Genomic DNA, 20,906 nt, shown 5'->3' with positions numbered 1-20,906 from the left:
GATTTTCTTCAGATTTCTTCCCCAGATATGTGCAAATTAATACTGTTTTCAAAATGGTTATATATATTTTGAGTCTGTATTCCAATGACAAGGAGCCCTCTGCAACTACGCATACAAATTACAGCTAAGAGAAGAAACAGGAAGGGTGTGTAAAGGGGCTGCAAATGGATTGGTATGGTCTGCACTAAAGCACATAGTCCATGGTATTTACCTCAAGCTCCACCCAATATAATGTTATGCAATACCATGAATTATAGAGTGCCTGGATGCAAGATGCCACAACTCTCTCCCCAGTTACCCTTCTAGTTGCCTCTTTTCCCACACACCCTGAAAGGACAGTTAGTATTTGTCCTTTTATATTTAAAGAGAAGCAACAGAATGGTGAAATTGCAGCCCAGGCGAGATACACAGCCCTAATTCGCTCATAATGCAGCCCAGCAGAAAACATAGGAAAATATAAACTGGCTGAGTGTTCAGTTACCTGCCAAAAAGCTTTGGTCACTCACATAAATCCAGCTACAAATACAATACAATTCTCTATACATTTTGTAAAAGACTGTGTATTTATTACCCATGTGCTGTCCAGAAAGGATACCATAACTAGATTTCAGCTGCAACATACTACATCTGACTGTGCCCTCAACACGTCTAAAAGGTAAACAAAACCTAGCAGTATTTCAACAGGGGAGACCCTCTTCCCCACATGGAAAACCTAGGTGATGCACGAATTGACACTGGTGATTCAGTAGGTGGTACTCCTCCCTCTGGTTCACAACTCATGTCCCAACAACATGTGAAGAAACACTGTGTTGTTACAAATGTCTTTTGGATGAGACATAAAACCAATGTTCTGAGGACTTGTGAAAAGTAGGTATTTTAGCCCCTGTGTTCTGGACATTTTCCGATTTCCCTCGCAAAATTCCACCTACAATTGCAAATGATTATGGAATTCTTGCCATATTCCTGTCCCAAAGTGTTTTGTTCTGTTATGGTACAAAGTTAGACTTTTGCAGTGTTTCACCCCGAGAGGAGTCTGCATGTCAGTTGTAGGTGAGATGTATAATACAGGCCACGACAATTAAGCTTGCAACCAAGACTTATTTTACACACACATATTTAACTTCTCACAGGACTAATATTTCCCTCTGGAAACTATCTTGTTGAATTCTAGGTAGGACATTCTGGGTTAAATCCTGGCCCTGCTGAAGTCGTTGGGGATTCTGCCTTTGACTTTAATGGGTCCAGGATTTCAATTCCCCACCCCAAATATCAGTTTCATAGAACAAATATTTTTCAAGTATTGGAAGTTATAAAAGAGAGAGAGAGAGAAAGAGAGAGAGAGAGTGTGTGTGCTTTTAAAAAAATTTACAGTGTCTTCCAATTTTTCCCAGTCTCCCATTAGAGATTAATAGCAATTGGCTTCTAACATAGTGAATGTCAGTGAAAATGAGGTAAGATCAGAGGCTAAAATAGGGAAAGAACAAGTTAAAAATTACTTAGACAAGTTAGATGTCTTCAAGTCACCAGGACCTGATGAAATGCATCCTAGAATATTCAAGGAGCTGACTGAGGAGATATCTGATCCATTAGCAATTATCTTTGAAAAGTCATGGAAAACAGGAGAGATTCCAAAGGATCGGAAAAGGGTAAACTATAAAAAGGGGAATAAGAACAACCCGGGCAATTACAGATCAGTCAGCTTAACTTCTGTACCTAGAAAGATAATAACTAAGCAATCAATTTGCAAAATAACTAGAAGATAATAAGGTAATAAGTAACAATCAGCATGGATTTGTCAAGAATAAATCATGTCAAACCAATCTAATAGCTTTTTTTGACAGGGTAACAAGCCTTGTGGATAGGAGGGAAGCAGTACAGATGTGGTATACTTGACTTTAGTAAGGCTTTTGATACTGTCTTGCATGACCTTCTCATAAACAAACTAGGGAAATACAACCTAGATGGAACTACTATAAGACCGGTGCATAACTGGCTGAAAAACCATTCCTAGAGACTAGTTATCAGCGGTGCAGTGTCAAGCTGGAAGGGCATAACGAATGGTGTCTCACAGGGATCAGTTCTGGGTCAAGTTCTGTTCAATACCTTCATCAAGGATTTAGATAATGGCATAGAGAGTACACTTATAAAGTCTGTAGATGATATCAAGCTGGGAGGGGTTGCAAGAGCTTTGGAGGATAGGATTAAAATTCAAAATGATCTGAACAAACTGAAGAAATGGTCTGAAGTAAAGAGGATGAAATTCAATAAGGACAAATGCAAAGTACTCCACTTAGAAGGGAACAATCAGTTGCACACATTCAAAATGGGAAATGACTGCCTAGGGAAGAGTACGGCAGAACGGGATCTGGGGGTCAGACTGGATCACAAGCTAAATATGAGTGTAACACTGTTGCAAAAAAAAGCAATCATTCTGGGATGCATTAGCAAGAGTGTTGTAAGCAAGACACAAGAAATAATTCTTCCGCTCTACTCTGCACTGATTAGGACTCAACTGGAATACTGTGTCCAGTTCTGGGTGCCACATTTCAGGAAAGATGTGGACAAACTGAAGAAAGTCTAGAGAAGAGCAATCAAAATAATCAAAGGTCCAGAAAACATGATCTATGAGGGAAGATTGAAAAAATTGGATTTGTTTAGTCTGGAGAAGAGAAGACTGAGAGGGGACATGATAACAGTTTTCAAGTACATAAAGAGTTGTTACAGGCAGGAAGGAGGTAAATTATTCTCATTAACCTCTGAACATAGGACAAGAAACAATGGTCTTACATTGCAGCAAGGGCAGTTTAGGTTGGACTTTAGGAAAAACTTCCTAACAATCAGGATAGTTAAGAACTGGAATAATAACCCTTGGGAAGTTGTGGAATCTCCATCATTGGAGATTTTTAAGAGCAGGTTAGGCAAACACTTGTCAAGGATGGTCTAAATCAGTGGTTCTCAAAGCCGGTCCGCCGCTTGTTCAGGGAAAGCTCCTGGCAAGCCGGACCGGTTTGTTTACCTGCCCCGTCCGCAGGTTTGGCCAATCGCGGCTCCCACCGCTCCAGGCCAATGGGGGGCTGCGGGAAAGGCGACCAGCACATCCCTCGGCCCACACCGCTTCCTGCAGCCCCCGTTGGCCTATAGCGGCGAACTGCAGCCAGTGGGAGCCGAGATCGGCCGAACCTGCGGGCGCGGCAGGTAAATAAACCGGCCCGGCCTGCCAGGGGCTTTCCCTGAACAAGCAGCAGACTGGCTTTGAGAACCACTGGTCTAAATAATACTTAGCCCTGCCATAAAGTGCACGGGACTGGACTAGAAGATCTCTCAAGGTCCCTTCCGGACATACAATTCTAAGATTCTAACAGATTAATACAACTGTTCTAGCACTAGCAAATTCACACTCACACATGTCCACAGGCACTTGTGCTCACTACAATGGAGAAGAAAAAGAAATCTGAAACACAAGAAGGATTATTGACAATCTTCCTCAGTACTGACTGGATCTCCACCAGCAAAGCTGCTGGGCAAAGACGTTTGTATCAGCAACAACAGGCAACGACTCCAAGGGGGAGACAGGAACCCTGTGCAGCTTAGTAGAGCCTCAATGCACTTGGAACTAGACGTTGCCCCCATGCCAGCTGAGGCCCCGATCCAGCAAGGTACTTAAGCACATGCATAATTTTTAACACATGAATAAACCCACTTAACTCAATAAACTACTTTTAGGGTTAAAGTTGCACAAATGCCCAAATACTTTGCTGAAATGGGGCTTGAATTACTCGAGATTGGGATTTTCAAATGGGACATATGGGAGTTAGGTGCTCATCTCCCATTGACTTTCAATATGAGTTGGGCACCTAACTCCCCCAGGCCCCTTTGAAAATCCCAGTTGAAAGTTTCATGATTATACAAACAACGCTGGCTTAGAAGAAATCCAATTTAGCTCTTCAATGCTTTATGTTTTATGCAATAAATGTGAAGTGTTTAACTGGGTGAGCGCCTAGCCACTTTGCTACTTCAATCATACATCTTTAACGAATTCATTAGACTTAAAAGCTACTCCTCTCTCAGAATCATAGATAGGTGGGGCTAGAAGGGACCTTGAACGGCCATCAATTCCAGCCCCCCATGCTGAGGTAGGATCAAGTAAATCCAGACCATCCCTGACAGGTGTCAGGGCCGGCCTTAGGGTGGGCCACCCGAGTAACCGCCCAGGGGCGCCATGGTCAAGAGGGCAACAGCGCAGAAATGCGCACTGCCGGTATGAAGTCAGAAATTGCTCCTGGCTGGCAGGGAAGTGCCACAGGGAGTGGGGGGGGTGCCCAGATTTCTGCCTGCTTCCTCCTGACGGAGGAATGGGGGTGGGGAGGGGCGAGCGGCAATGCACAGATACTGCTTGCCCCCCCCCCAACATTCCTCCGCACCCCCCTAGGGGGCTGGGAAGGAGGGAGAAAGGAGCAACACCAAGCACTCCATGCGTACAGGTCACTTTCCCCACCTGGGCTGTGCTGTGAGGCCAACATCAGGAGCTGCTGCTCTGCTGTCCTCCCCATACGCAGCCCAGGTTGGGGAAGTGAGCAGGATGCAGGGAGCCCCTGACGTCGCTTCTCACTCCCCACCTCACAGCCCCCTAGGGGTGCATGGAGGAGCAGCACTGGAGGGGGGAAGCGAGCAGCAATGCCAGCCGCTCCATGCATCCACATCAGTTTCCCCACCTGGGCACAGGCAGGAAGTGCAGGGGTTGGGGCGCAAGGGCCACAGCGGAGGGGTTAGGGGCACAGGGGAGGGGCTAGGGGTACAGGGGGTACAGTGGAGGGATTAGGGCACAGGAGGGGACAGAGGTTAGGGGTGCAGGAGGGGAGTGTGGGGATTCGGGCAAAGGGGGCATAGTGCAGGGGCTGGGCTGAAGGAGGGGATTGCAGGGTTTGGGGAACCTGGGGAGTTTATGGAGGCCAAGGGCAATGGGGGGCACCACACCCACAGGGCCTGGGGTGCCAAAATACAAGTTTGCCCAGGGTGCCATTTTCACTTACAGCCGGCCCTCTAACCTGTTCTCAAAAGCCTCCAGTGATGGGGATTCCACAACCTCCCTTGGAAACCAATTCCAGAGCTTAACTCGCCTTATAGTTGGAAAGTTTCTCCTAATATCTAATCTTAATCTCCCTTGCAGATTAAGACCATTACTTCCTAGCCTACCTTCAGTGGACAAGGAGAACAACTGGTCCCCATCCTCTTCATAACAGCCCCTAACATATTTGAATATTGTTATCAGCCCCCACCCCATATTCTTCTTTTCTCAAGACTGAACATGCCCATTTTTTTAAACCTTTCCTCATAGATCAGCCATTCCACCATCTTATGAAGCTGCTATGCTTTGCATGGTCCCCAGGCTATCTGACTTTTCTTCATCTCTCTCTCTCTCTCCCCACCTTCCATAAGTTAACTCTGACCAACAAGACACACTCACAAAGTCTTTCAGAATATACATTGCTAATATATGATTTATGTAAAGCATATAATTAGGTTGAAACAGTATACCATTTATCTTGTTGATCAAAGTTAAGGCTGTTACTAAGTACATAAAGTGGATTTCCTCATCTATATTATTGTTAGCCAAATGATGAACTGTAAGCGTAATGGAATAATTATTTAAAATTACCTTAACTCTACATTTCCATACATTTTAACTTTCAGTTTTATATGTTTTGTATAAACACTATACTACTGTAGTTACCTTTACTGTATGTTGTTGAAGTATTTTGTGTGGAGATTAGATGCTATAGATGCTTCATGCCCCCAGAAGTATCAGTTTGTAAAATGCTCTGCAACCCTTTAGGATGAAAGGATCTTTATATATGTATAAAATTAAGTATTTTTGTTTAGTCTGTACTTAAAGCTGTTTTCTTAAAATACTACAGGCCTGTTTGAATTTTAATAAGGAACAAACCCACAAGAGCAACTTCTGTACCTGTAAACACTAAACCAGATGTAATTCAATGATAAAGTAATCTCTGTATTCATTTGCCTGCACAGACAGATCTACCTACTGTAAATGTATATTATCAAGTGTCTATACACAGACTATTCTTTTTATTTTTTTTAAACTCAGTGAAGGGAACACACACATTTACATTCCTTTGCAAAATTACTAATGATGGTCAAATCATATGTTTACTTTACATACCTACCTAAACCAGAACAAAAAGAGAGCTGCATTAAGGTTTGAAAAACTATATTCAGTCAGAGACAATCAGACAGATGAGGAAACTGGATATTAAATGCCAGAAGGGAAGAGCAGACAGCGAAAAGAGACAGAGTTTCAAAAGATATTTTTTTAAGACAGCACATCAAACAAAATTTATTACGAGTTCACTGACTCAATCAATCATTTATGTGTGAGCTCAATAAGTGGGCAGGAAAAACAGAAAAATGTGATGAGTAAGTAGAAAGATGAAAAAAACAACATTTTCCGTTAGACTGTTTCCTTTCTTATCCTTCCAAAGTAGTGTCTATTTTATTTTCATACATCCTTATCAGGCTTTGAGTCATATCCAAGTTAATTTTATTTTCTCTCAGCCTTTGGAGTTGTTGGGGGGAAATGTAGACTGCTTTATAGAAACTTTGATACAAGGTACAAAAATCCATATAATACCTTATAAGTTTTATTAAGGCACTTCCTACTGTGAAACCTGCTTATAGAATACTCAGATTTTAATTTATAGCATTGTAGAACAAGAGCCCTGAATTGTTTCAATGTGTTGCAGTGCTAAAATGCTAGACACTCTGCTTATGCCTTTACTGTACTGCTCTGTGAAAAAGTATCTTCCTCTCACTTCCTAAAAGGCTACTAAAAAACGTCCAATTAAGGGCCTGATCCTCAGCCAGTGTAAATCAACATAGCTCCATAAACCCAAACTAACATACAGACTTGATTTTTCTGGGGAGGGCGGTTTGAAGGAGAGGAAGGAGGAAGGGTTCATTCTTTTTTCTTATCGCTTTTCTGAGTCTCAGTTGTGCTTAGTTGTGTAAAAAAAGATTCCTTCGGTTGGTATATTAAAAAAAAAATTCACTTAGAAGATCCTGAACCCACTTAAGACAATGAGAGTTTTTGCCACTGAATTCAATGAGAGCAGGAGAAGACCTTTAAAATACTGCTTTCATTCCACTGCTTTCACGTACAGTACACCTGCTTAACACTGTCATATTACTCTAAAGAAGGAATGTATTCTTGCCTATAAGGTTCATTTCTCATAATAAAGATATCCAGTTCGTGTGGACTTATCCACACTGCAAGGCTGATAGATTTTGGCACTGAATTGCCTCCTGCAAACAAGAAATGGTCCCCACCACAGAGGCACTCTTCTCAAGATGGTAAACTCATTAACAGTGATTCCTGCCCCGGAATTTGTAGAAAATCTTTGATGAAAATTTTCAACAAAAAAGTGACAAAATGTTGCAAGGGGATGTGTTTTGTTTTTTGTTTTGTTTGTTTATTTCTTGGCTGTTTTTCAACCGCTCTAACAAAAATATAACTGACACTTGTAAGAGGAAATTTTACCTCTCAATCAATCTGGATACCAATAAACCTAGAAGACACTACTGGGAATTCACAAGCCATAATGAAAACTATCCCAAAGTAAATAAAAGGGTTTGAGGCAGGTTGGAGGTGACTGAACGCTGTTGCCACCTAATGACTGCTTGGCAACCTGTGTGAAATCAGTTAGTGGGCTCAGTCCAGTTCTTACTGAAAAGGAGCTTACATCATAAAAAGCACCCTCAAAATTGGCAGCACTGCTAGCTATCTCTGCAGAGATCAAGAGCTTTAGTGGTATGGAGACTGAGCTAGCCTCTCAACCCTGCAGACTATCCTTCCAGAACATAGCATAGGGAAAACTGGAGGGGCAGGAGAAGGGAAACTTGCAGTGCTGATACCTGTACAGTACCTGTTCTATGCATAAAGGATTTTGGTCTCAAGGGATATCTATTCAGCAGCTTGATAAAATAGAACTCAAAAAATTAATTCAGTCTTGTTGGGATCTTCAAATGAGACTAAGGGAGTTAGGGATTCAACTCCTATTGACAGTCCCATTTAAAAATAGACTGGACAAAGTATTAGAAAATGTGCTATACAGGGAACACATTTGGCAGGGAAAGTAACTAGGTGACCTAAAAGGTCTTTTTCATCTCTATCTTCTATGAGACAGTACTTAAGTTTGTTTCCAAGAAAAGTTTAAAAAATTTAAATACAAATGTTACAACTGAATACAAAAAATGTATATAGCCAAATACAGATTTCAACTTAAGGCTGTAAAAAAGCAACACCTCAAAGAAATGTAAAGTCAGAACTGATCCTCCTTTTATTTATCCAGTTGCATCATCAAATGGAGGGGTCCACTCAGCACCTCATACAGAAGCATATGATATGATATGTCCAGGTTGGTCATCGGTCCTAGCTTCTTTTTGAAATCTGAAAGTTACTTAAACCATAACTTTTTGTTACATGAGTATATTATTGTGCTGATTTCTGGTTCCCTGTTTGACATGACTGCTCTGTTTCATGAAATAAATCAGAACTGATTTCTTTCCAATGAGCTCTATCTAAAACTAAGGTAAATTCAATTGTACATGCTTTTTTTAAAATGAAGATTATGGAGCAACAGAGCCATCACTGGATGGCTTAAATAAGTCACTAGTATGCCCTCAATATCCTAAATAATATTTAAAAACCCTACCTTAAAAGAACATTATTAAGGTTGCAAACTCAAGCACTTGAAAGTTAGGAAATGCCAGAACTAAGGTTGCCAGGGCAATCTTAAAGTGGCCACCTTGTGCATAAGTATTATGATTCAGTTTTTAATTACACAATCACATACTATTTTTTCAACAGGATCACTGTCTCATTCAGTGAATGGGTACTTATTCAATATTTCCTTTTATCCATCTCATTCAATATGTGACCTCAGGCATCCCTGACCACTCCCCTCCCCATCTCTTGCCCTCCATCCTGTCAGCCCTTTCCTTCTATGCTCCTATCTACACACTACCCAGAAACCAGCTCCTGACTCCCCCTCTCCCCCCGCACCCCTATTTCCTCTTACCTCCTCCTGTCTCCTTCTGATCCTCCCAAAAGGCACATCCCTGACACCAGCCCAACCCTCCTGCCAAATTTCAAGCCACTGCTCCAAAACAATCAAATAGATATAAGCATTCTTTTTAGAGGGCAAAACAATGTATTTTTCCCTAGCCTCATTCCTGAACACAGCTGAACCATTTTAGCTGAAATTATAAATAAATGAATAAAAAAATTAATTAAAGAATTAATTGTTCAGCCAGTGGCAGACACCTGGCATGGAAAATTTCAGCCAAAACTGTTGAAGACTGGCAAAGCTATAAGCATCTGAAAACAGGGTCTTAAAATGAAAAGTGGTAGGCAGCCTTAGTTATCTGTGGTGCTATCAGCTCCACCTACAATGATTTGTTTAAGATTGCTTCTGTTTAAGGTAAAAAAGCCACCAGTGCAAATATCAACATTCCTGCCTTCATTTATATAGTTTTGTCAAATGTTTAACTCTGCACGAGAATTTTTTCTTCTTCAGTTTATATTCAAATAGCTATTTTTCTGTATATAAAAAGTATTTTCTCATCAGAAGATGTTCTTGTCAACAAAATATGAATTAGAACTTTTATGCTGGGTCTTATTTTCTATTCTTTGGACTATTTTTAAAGACAGCTTATTGTGTGCCATTGACAATTTAGAAAATAATGTGGGCTAAATTTTCAAAAAGTGGATTCCATTTCTTTCACATAATCCAGCCGTGTGTGCAAACACCTGCACGTATATTTCTAGAGCACTAACATGAGCACACAGGAGTGCCTGAACTTGACAGTTGAGCACACAGGTAACAGAATCTATTCATACCAAACTCAGACAAAGAGATTCTGTTCATGAAAATGTTATCGTGTGCAAGCACTGGCGTTAAAGCATGTATTAATAGTAGTATCGCTGGCATTACAGTATTGCCTGAAGGCTCCAGTCAGGGATTAGGGCCCCATTGTACTAGGTGCTGTGCCACACACATCATAAAGACAGACCCTGCCCCAGATCTGACACAGGTATTTTTCCATGCAAAGTTGCACACACACAAATGGAAACTAAGGTAGGGTCCCTTTCAGTTTTGGTCCTCTGTTTAGAAACAATGCCATTTACATTATAAAATATACACTCCGGGTAAAATTTTCAAAAAAGTGCCCAAGTGATTTAGAAGCCTGCATCCTATTGACTGTCTAGGCTTTTTTAGGGCTTGTCTACGCAAACAATGCATGGCAAGCTAGGGTGTAAATCTACTCCTCACTAGCCTGCCGCATGCTAACTGTCCATGTGGATTCGGCTGCTGTATTCTAAAAGTTCCCTAATTTTGATTTGCTCTGCTCTGAAACAGAAGTAGATCATGGTGTAGAGATTCAGACTCGGGCTGGAGCCCAGACTCCGGGACCCTCCTCTTGGCAGGGTCCCAGAGCTCGGGCACCAGCCCAAGCGTCTACACCACATTTTTACAGCCCAACAGCCCAAGTCCACAAGCTCAAGTCAACTGACCCGGGCCAGCCGTGGGTGTTCAATTGCTGTGCAGATATACCCTAAGACACTTTTGAAAATGGGAGCTAGGCTAGTAAATCACTTAGATGCTTTTGAAAACTTTAACCACTTTACTTTTTAATCCTTGCATTTTTGCAGAAAACAGAATTTTTCTTTCTTTCTTAAGAATTCATCTGCACCTGCTCATTACTCTCACCCTCTCTTTGAGAAGATCATCATACCTTTGCAACAACTTACAGTTCTGCCAGAGGTTTGTGCTTTCAGGTTAGGAATAAGCAGCAGGATGAGAAGAACTCTTAGGTCTCTGTCCTATACAGGGCCGGCTCCAGGCACAAGCCGACCAAGCACGTGCTTGGGGCGGCACCTTTGAAGGGGCGGCCAATGTTGGGGTGGGGAGGGCACTCACGGTGTTTTTGTTTTTTTGTTTGTTCGGCGGGGCGGCACTCGAGGTTTTTTTTTTTGTTTCGTCCGGGCAGCGTGGGGAGTGTTTCGGCGGCGGCATGGCGCTGGGGGCCGGGGGGGCTTCGGCGGCCCGGCCTGGCACTGGGGGGGGAGGGCGGGAGTTTGGGCGGCCCAGCCCAGCGCTCGGGAGGGGGCGGGGGGTTGACCGGCGCGGCGCGGCACTCTGGGGGTTTGGGTGGCCCGGCGCGGCGCTCGGGGCAGGGGTTTGTGCAGCCTGGCGTGCCGCTCAGGGTTTGGGTGGCCCGGCATGGCACAGCGCTCGGGGTTTGGGCAGCCCGGCCCTGCCCAGCGCTTCGGGGTGGGGGAGGTTGGGCGGCGGGGCAGCGCTCTTCTTTTTTGCCTAGGGCGGCAAAAAAGTTAGAGCTGGCCCTGGTCCTATAAACGGCTATGCACCTCTGGCAAGATGTGGAGCGTATAAGGGTTGGGGTAGTGGGGTGCTAGAATTTTTCCCATCATTGCTGTCACAGCTGCTTCTCCACTGGCCATGGCAAGCGTGTGTGTAGTTATTCATGGAGGCTTCTGATGGCCATCAGTCTCTTAAGTACTACATCATTCAGACCAGGTCAGAGTATGTCTACACAGCACAGTGTTTAAAATGCTGGTAGCTGCCTGGGGCCTTGACTACAGGAGGACTCCCACTGTTGCTTCCACCAGATGAGCTGGATGTTCTAGCAACAGTAGGAATTTTTAGGGAAAATATCCTAATGTAGCCAATGCCATTAACACTGGTCGGAACTGGTGGTGTTCAACATCCATATAATCATCCTCTTCAGAAATAAATGTCCTATTTGGAAACAATAATCCCTAGCAATAAAAAGCAAAGTTAGAAACCACTCGGACACTATGGTCATCTGATGACCAGATTTGTTCTGGAAGTGGAAATGGAAATGGACTGTGTTTACTGTCAGATCTTAAAGGGGATCTTCCAATTAAAATATTGGCAATATATCAGTAATATGGGACATCAGTCTTTAAAAGAAAGGGGTCGTGCTATATTAAAGGTTTTTTAAAATAATTAAATTAGCATACACAGCAATGTACAAGTATATGGGTGTAGAAAGTTTACACATTTTAGTGAGTTTCGGGTTGAACTGATAAGCAGCTATTTTTAGCAACGAAGAAAAAAGTGTTAAATGAGTTGTATGAATCCATTACAGCCGGACTGATGAAAAACCAACTATTAACTCATGGAAAAGATAGTGAGATTTTACAACACACTCATTCATTTTCAGCAGGACACTTGTGAATTCCCATGAACTATCCTCCAGGAGTCCCTACTACAGCATTTACACTTCTAAAATAATATTTACTAACGCTATTGGTGCTCTCATCTCATAGGGCAGCACAGAAAATGTTCAGCAAAACACACAACATTTTTAGCAAAATTACCTCCAAGGTGAGTGGTAACAAAATAGGTGGTGAGTAGAAATCTACAGAATCCATAACCCTGATATTTTTGATACATACAACATCTTTTGCAGCTTCCCTTTGCAAAGGGGTGTGTTTGATGATATGATGGGACTTGTCCATAAATAAATAATAAATTTAACAGTAATAAGTCACCAGAACCAGATGGTATTCACCCCAGAGTTCTGAAGGAACTCAAACATGAAATTGTAGAACTACTGTGGTATGATCTGGAAAAAGGCATAAACTGTGAGGAGGCAAAGTTTCAGACAATACTAAATTACTCAAGATCGTTAACTCCTAATACTATGAAGAGTTGCAAAGGGACCTCACTAAACCAGATGCCTGGGCAACAAAATGGCAGATGAAGTTCAATGCTGATAAGTGCAAAGTAATGCACACTGGAAAAAGTTATCCCAAATATATATATATATATATATATATAAAATGATGGGTTCTAAATTAGCTGTTATAATTTAAGAAAGAGATCTTGGAATCATCGTGGATAGTTCTCTGAAACATCTGCTCAATGTGCAATGGCAGTCAAAAAAAGCTAAACAGAAAGTTAGGAACCATTAGAAAAAGGAATAGATAATAAGACAGAAAATATCATGATGCCATGATCCACACATTGAATACTGTCTACAGTTCTGGTCTCTCCACCTCAGAAAAGATATATTAGAATTGAAAAATACACAGAAGGGCAACAAAAATGATTGGGGTATGGAACAGCTTCCATATGAGGAGAGAAAAGACTGGGACTGTTAAGCTTAGAAAACAAATGACTAAGGGGAGATATAATAGAGATCTATAAAATCATGAATGGTGTGGAGAAAGTGAATAGGAAAGTGTTATATATCCCTTCACATAACACAAGAACCAGGGGTCACCCAATGAAATTAACAGGCAGCAGGTTTAAAACAAACAACAGGAAGTATTTCTTCACACAGTGCACAGTTAACCTGTGGGACTCATTGCCAGTGGATGTTGTAAAGGCCAAAAGTATAACTTGGTTCAAAAACGAATTAGATAAGTTCATGGAGGACAGGTCCATCAACGGCTATTAGTCAAGATGGTCAGAAATGCAACCCCACATTCTGGGCGCCCTAAACCCCTGACTGACAGAAACTGGGACTGGACAACAGGGGATTCAGCCCTCACTAACTGTCCTATTCTGTTCATTCCCTCTAAACCAGGGATTGGCAACCTTTGGCACGCGGCCTGCCAGGGTAAGCACCCTGGCGGGCCGGACCAGTTTACCTGCCACGTCCGCAGGTTCGGCCAATCGCGGCTCCCACTGGCTGCGATTCGCCGTCCCAGGCATATAAGGACTGTGGGAAGCGGCGCGGGCCAAAGGATGTGCTGGCTGCCACTTCCCACCGCCCCCATTGGCCTGGAGCGGCGAACCGCAGCCAGTGGGAGCTGCGATTGGCCGAACCTGCGGACATGGCAGGCCAAAGGTTGCCTATCCCTGCTCTAAACAAAGAATCTGTCACTAACCACTGTTGGAAGACAGAATGCTGGGCTAGATGCACCATTGGTCTGACCCAGTATGGCCATTCCTATATTCTTATTTATGATCTTGTAACTTAAAATATCCATTTACTATAGCAAAACGAGTTTACAGAGATTAAGAAAATGTGCAATCAGAATTTCTACACAACAAGTGGTTATATCTACCCAGGAGCTTTGTTGTTCAGTGAAGGCAAAGAGTTTTTCTGATAGCAGGGAGAACTGAACTTCATCAAACAGCAAAGGGTCATTTTATTTTACTAGTAATATCTTCTTAGGTAAATCTTACAAAAAGCACTTTTAGGAGAAAGGCCTGCTTTCAACTGCTTTGGCATAGGCTGCAGTAACACAAACTCCTGGTTCGTATACCAGAAAAAGAGTGAGATAAAGAGAGTAAGAGACAGTCCTGCATGGTGTTATCTCAATGGAAGAACACTGAAGTAGTTGTAAGGCTAAAAAGCCTTTGGAAATAGCCCATTAAGCTCTTTGGTGCTAATGCACTCTGGGAATGACATACGAAACAAACCTCTGCAGGTGAGTGACATGTTTGAAATGGCACACACTTTAACAGTGCTAGATTACATCTGTGTCTCTGTAACATTAATGAACACCCACCGTTCATTCATCCATTGTACCTTCTTTGAACTCTTTATGTTGTCTTCAGTATAAATGGGGGTTCCTCTAGTGAGGTGTCAAAGTGTACAGCTCAAAAGAAAAATGTGGTCCAAAGTTCTGTTTGATTTGGGAAATAAATGGGTTTGTATTAACCATCTGGATGCCTGGAGTCAAGATATGGCATTTCTTGCTGGTGATTCATTTTGCATTTCTAGCTTGCCCCAAAATTTCTTGACTCTCAGCACTGGAAAATGAAGGAATCCAAAATATAATTGATTTTGACTCTAAAGTTAAAAGACTTTTGACAAATGATTTTTAATTAACTAAGGAAGAATTTGAATGAATACAAAATGCAGGTGTATGGTTCTCTACATAATAATGATTTTCTTAGATAGATCCAGAACTGAGTTACAGCTGAAGTTATTCAACAAGAAACAGAATGATACACAATTGTAGTCTAGTTTTAATCAGAGGAGTCTAATTTGGTTAATAATCTTTCAAAAACTTTAGGCTCTTTTATGATAAACTGCAACCTACACTTTAGTCTTCTTTTTGTACGTACATTTGATTTTGTTTTTAACCATCTAACACATTCTGATCATTGTTATTTATACAGTATTGTACTTTAACTGAATTTGTACCAAACTGCAGGTCTGTGAGGCATTTATAATTTAACTGCTGTGCTGGAAACAATGCAATACAGAATAATACAAACACAGAGTGGCATATGGTCACTATGTAATTACTTCATCAGATCAAAGTAATCAGAACATGATGTTTCAGCATCACATTCTTCCTTCACCCCTCTTGAAATTACTCCTATGGGACACATTCTAATCAGAGCAACATTGATGCTACGGATCTACTATAATAGTCACTGTTCCAGTCCTGCCAGCATTCCATCAGCATCTCCAATAGGACAAGCTTGTGGGGGTTATTAGACCTCCAGAACTTCAGCACCACACAGAATTCAGGTCTTTTACTCACTTACTGTAACTTGACCTTGGCACCTTCCTCCATCACGTTATAGTCTATTCTCTCATTGTTTATATAAATTACTATGTCATACAGAGGACCTATAGGCCTTCTTCAAAGCTCATTCCAGTCAATGGAAAGATTCCCATTGACCTCATGGAGTTTGGATCAGGAGAGCACTAAAAATTTGTTTATTGCCCTGTTGGTTACTCATACTTTTTCATTTTTTCACTTCTTTACATCTGTTAGCCTGAACTCTTACTTTCCAGTTTTGGGGGTTGCACTTTTTCTTCTAATCCATAAAGTGATTCTGATATATTGTACATTGGTAACAAACCATAGTAAAACTTTCAGTTTCATATCCAGAGTCATGTACATAATTCAAAGACCATAATAAACTCACTGTATTGACTGGAACTAATGTCTATCTTCATCGTCAAGCTCTCTCCTTTCCCTGCTCTAGCCTATTGCTATGTTTTAATATGTTTCCTATACTTTTTAGAAAAGATGGGTTTCTCCTTCACTCCTTTCCCTAGCTAATAAATCTTCTTCAACTATCATTAGTACAACTCGTGAACCCATTCAATCCAAGGCCTAGATGGAGCATAATCTACCAATGACTTTATGTATTACTAATGATTCGAAATAGCAGAAACTACGTAATCTCTGAGGCCAAACTCAGCTTTTCTTTCAAACACATTAATATTGCTCTTTAAAAAATTTTATAGCTCAGGGGTAGGCAAACTACGGTCCAGGGGCTGCATCCGGCCCTCCGGACGTTTTAATCCGGCCCTCGAGCTCCCGCTGGCGAGCGGGGTCCGGGGCTTGCCCCACTCCACGTGGCTCCCAGAAGCAGTGGCATGTTTTCCCTCCGGCTCCTACGCGTAGAGGGAGCCAGAGGGCTCCGCACACTGCCCCAGACAGGGCAGCGCGCAAAGCTTCCTGGCTGCGCCTCTGATTAGGAGCCGTAGGGGGGACATGCCGCTGCTTTTGGGTGCTGCTTGAGGCAAGCACAGTTCAGAGCCTGCACCCCAACCCCGTCCCATGCCCCAACCCCTGCCCCAGCCCTGATCCCCCTCCCGCCCTCCAAACCCCTCAGTCCCAGCCCGGAGCACCCCCTGAACCCTCATCCCCACCCCAGAGCCCACACCCCCAACCAGTGCCCTCACCCCCCGACCCCAGCCCGGAGCCCCCTCCTGCACCCTGAACTCCTCATTTCTGGCCTCACCCCAGAGCCCGCAGACCCCTGCTGGAGGCCTTACCCCCTCCTGCACCCCAACCCACAATTTCATGAGCATTACTGCCCCTCCATACAATTTCCATACCCAGATGTGGCCCTCGGGCCAAAAAGCTTGCCCACCCCTGGTATAGCTCAAGCAGCAGCATACCGTGCCAAATTCTGCTGTCTCTTATGCTGATAAACTCAGTGGAATGATTCAAAAGTTATACCCTTGTAACAAAGAGTAGTATTTGACCCATATTTTTGAGAACAATTAAAAGTAACTTAGCATTCATTTTTGCTACCTCGAAGATACATAGTGAAAGAGAAAACACATTTCTCTATGTAGTGTGTGCACTACACTTTTTTAATCATGTGCAAAAGACAGAGGGAGAATTTAGTGGTTTGGAAAGCTGGTGCTAAATAGCCTTGGAGACAAACTTCCTTGTTCATCCACAGGCTAGATAAAACACGGATAACTGTATGAGATTCCTATATCCTGCCCTACCAATGTGCCTCAACTCTCAGCAGCAGTAACCACCTATAGATAGGATAGGTTCACCCTCTATGTCCATTCAAACCATGATCTCTCCAATTAACACACTGTCATAACTATAAAGGGAAGGATAACAGCCCTCCTGCGTACAATACTATAAAATCCCTCCTGGCCAGAGACTCCAAAATCCTTTTACCTGTAAAGGGTTAAGAAGCTCAGGTAACCTGGTGGACACCTGACCCAAAGGACCAATAAGGGGACATGATACTTTCAAATCTTGGTGGGGGGAAGGCTTTTGTTTGTGCTCTTTGTTTGGGGTTGTTCGCTCTTGGGACTAAGAGGGACCAGACATCGATCCATGCTCTCCAAATCTTTCTGAACAAGTCTCTCATATTTCAAACTTGTAAGTAAACAGCCAGGCAAGGCATGTTAGTTTTTATCTTTGTTTTCTCAACTTGTAAATGTACCTTTTTGCTAGAGTGTTTATCTCTGTTTGCTGTAACTTTGAACCTAAGGCTACAGGGGAGTCCTCTGGGCTCTTTAAGTTTGATTACCCTGTAAAGTTATTTCCCATCCTGATTTTACAGAGATGATTTTTACCTTTTTCTTTCATTAAAAGCCTTCTTTTTAAGAACCTGTTTGATTTTTTCTTGTTTTAAGATCCAAGGGGGTTGGAACTTGATCCACCAGGAGTTGGTGGGAGGTAGGAGGGGGGATAGTTAATTTCTCCTTGTTTTAAGATCCAAAGGGTTTGGATCTGTATTCACCAGGGAATTGATGAAGTCTCTCAAGGCTACCCAGGGAAGGGAATTAGCACTTTGGGAGTGATGGCAGCGGACCAGATCTAAGCTGGTAGTTAAGCTTAGAAGTTTCATGCAGGCCCCCACATTTGTACCCTAAAGTTCAGCATGGGGAAGCAGCCTTGACATACACAGACAACACAACATGGCCTAGCAGAGAGGAAGCATTGCCTAGGAGTTATAGCAGTAAGCAGAGAGTCAGGGGACCTGGATTTCATTCTTAATTCTGCCACTGATATACATCATGTGACCTGGGGCAAATCACAAACTTTCTGTGTCTCAGTTTCCCTATTTGTAAAATGGGGATGAGGCTTACAACTTTTGTTAAGTGCTTGGAGATAACAGAATGAAAGGTACTATTCAAACACAAAAGTATTATCATCATCAGTGTATGGTTATGGTTTGTGTGATACCTGAAGACCTGAACTGAGACCACTATATCATCTCACAAAGACAACCATTAGACACTATCAATGTGGGCTGGATTTGAACTGGACACCTAAAAGGCAAAAGTTTCTAAAGCTCACTGCTAATCCCATAAGCTATCCTGCAATTTAAAACACATTTACCAATAAAGATATGAATGAAGAAAACAATGTCTTCTAATTTGCTAGATTTTTCTAGAGTCATTTAACAATTATGAGAATATATTGTGTATCTTTATAACAAATATAAACGGAAACTGAGTAATTAGAAGCAGAGAAGTGACTTGAGAACAATCATATATTACAAACAATATTAACCACATTATCCTGTCTGTGGAATCTGAGACAATACATAATAAAAATTGTTAAATGTTAAAGAAGTATAACGCTTCTTGCAGTATTTCAGTCCAAAAGAAACTAGCTCACTACAGTATTTTTTTTAATTTATTTATTTTTGTGCCTGGTTGCAATTAAATACAGGAAGGATATTAAAACTTCCAAGAGATTTTTTTTTCAAACCACAACAGAAGAATAGGCGCAGTTGCATAATTGGAGCCAAATCCAAAACCCACTTCCTTCTTATTTACTAGCATCAGCTAAAGGACACTATTTAGATGCTGATGCTAAAAGGTCTGGAGTTGACAACTATAAATCATCTATGGGGGGAACATTTTCAAAAGAACCTTATGACAAGGGTTAAAAGTTTATAGCTGAGAGACTACAGAAAGTTAATGCCCACTGCAAAAACTACATCTAGCAGTCATCCTGTCTCTCTTCAATAAAATCCTTGAATTTTGTTTTGTTGTGGGAAAAGAAATCTTCACCAGTTAATAATCAGCTACTATTCTGCTACAGTGTAATTTGGTGGAGACACAGAATCGGAGGTCTCTTTTACAGGATGCTAGGTCACAATGACATTCTATTTTACTAGCAGACATTCGTCATCTATACATAGCAGAGCTAAAATTAGAAAATATGCTTCCTGATCATCACGTTATATATCAGGCTTTGGTCTTTTTCATGGGCAGCTGAATTTCAGTTCAATGTTGCCTTGTTACCGTCACTGACAGATCTGTGCAGAAAGTTTAATATTAAGGTGACCTGGGAAAAAAAAGGCCTCTTGCATGGCTTTAAGAAAAGCATAAGAATGACATCTGAGGATAATGATGGAAGCTTAAATGTTGGAATGTACAGATTTGGGGGGGAGAATGGATAATACAAACCAAATACTATTTGTCAGCACTTTCAAATTATTTCAGGTATTTAAATAGCTCTGATTCTTCATGTTCTTACACAAAGATCCCACACATTTTATCTTGAGTACAGTGAATGAAAAAGAAGGCAATACTGTTCTCTTACAGATGTAGTGTAGCCCTGCCTCCAACTTCATATCCTTAAATACTGTTTCTGTTGAATGGAAAGGTAGGTATTTTAAATAAGGCAAGGCTGAGGAAGGAAGAAAAAGTATAAACAGGCTGCAATGTTAGCTCAATGCCAGAAAGTGTAACATTTGGATGCAAAAAGTTCTCCATAAAGGTCACTGTTGCCATAACAACTTTAGTAAGAGTGTCCTTCAAGAACGCATTTGGTTTGCCATCCAGGAGAAGTGATCGCTCCCTTCACAATAGAAGAATTACTAAACTCTAGCTTGAGTCAGGTTGGAACGAAATTTATCGTCGTCAGTCTGTTTTGGGATTGCTATTTTAAGGCCAAATTCTGAAGCCCTTACTCAGACAATATTCACATCTGAATCCAACTGAGAGCTTCGCTGAGTAAGGCCCTAAGGATTTAACCATTATTCAGGATACAGCTACAAGGAAACAAATGCTATCTTTGAAATTAACAGCCTAAATTTTCTACACTGCAACTCCTTAGCCCGAGCCAGCTGGCATGGGCCAGCTGCAGGTTTTTAACTGCAGTGTAGACATACCCCCAGATTATATACTGACTCTGATATTCAAGTTAACATGGGCAAGTTACTTAGGGCTGAATGCTCAAAAGGAGTTAGGCTTCTAACTTCCATTAATTTCAATGGAAGTTAGCACCCTAAATAGAAGTTAGGAGTCTAACTCCTTTTGCGCATTCAGCCCTTAGCTGTGTGGAAGAAATAAACCCCAGTGTTAAGACCGCACTATACTAGGGTGATTTCATCAGCTGCATTGATCCATACATCACAGGGACGTTAAAAACACTAATTAATCAAGCCTCAAAGTGCTTTGAGACCCTCAGTAAAAGATGGTATTTAGGTGGCAGACAGAAGTGCTGTAGTAATAGTCATCAATCAAAATAAATCAACCACTAATACAGAAATATAAACTAGGAAATCTGTCTCTAGTATTGCTTTCAATGTCATTATATCAGGGATGCACTTGGCCCAATGCACAAAAACAATAAGTAAATCTAC

At 41.8% G+C, this 20,906-nt stretch overlaps 1 protein-coding gene across 9 annotated transcripts in view; it reads right to left on the bottom strand.

The window, feature by feature from the left end:
* Positions 1-20,906, bottom strand: part of SUGCT (succinyl-CoA:glutarate-CoA transferase) — a 488,382-nt gene that overhangs the window by 391,623 nt on the left and 75,853 nt on the right. The window lies entirely within an intron of this gene.

The sequence above is a fragment of the Chrysemys picta genome, chromosome 2 (genome assembly GCF_011386835.1).
Source record: "Chrysemys picta bellii isolate R12L10 chromosome 2, ASM1138683v2, whole genome shotgun sequence".
Lineage (NCBI taxonomy): Eukaryota > Metazoa > Chordata > Testudines > Emydidae > Chrysemys > Chrysemys picta.
The sequence above is the reverse complement of the archived record's forward strand: the minus strand, read 5'-3'. Positions and strand labels throughout refer to the sequence as shown.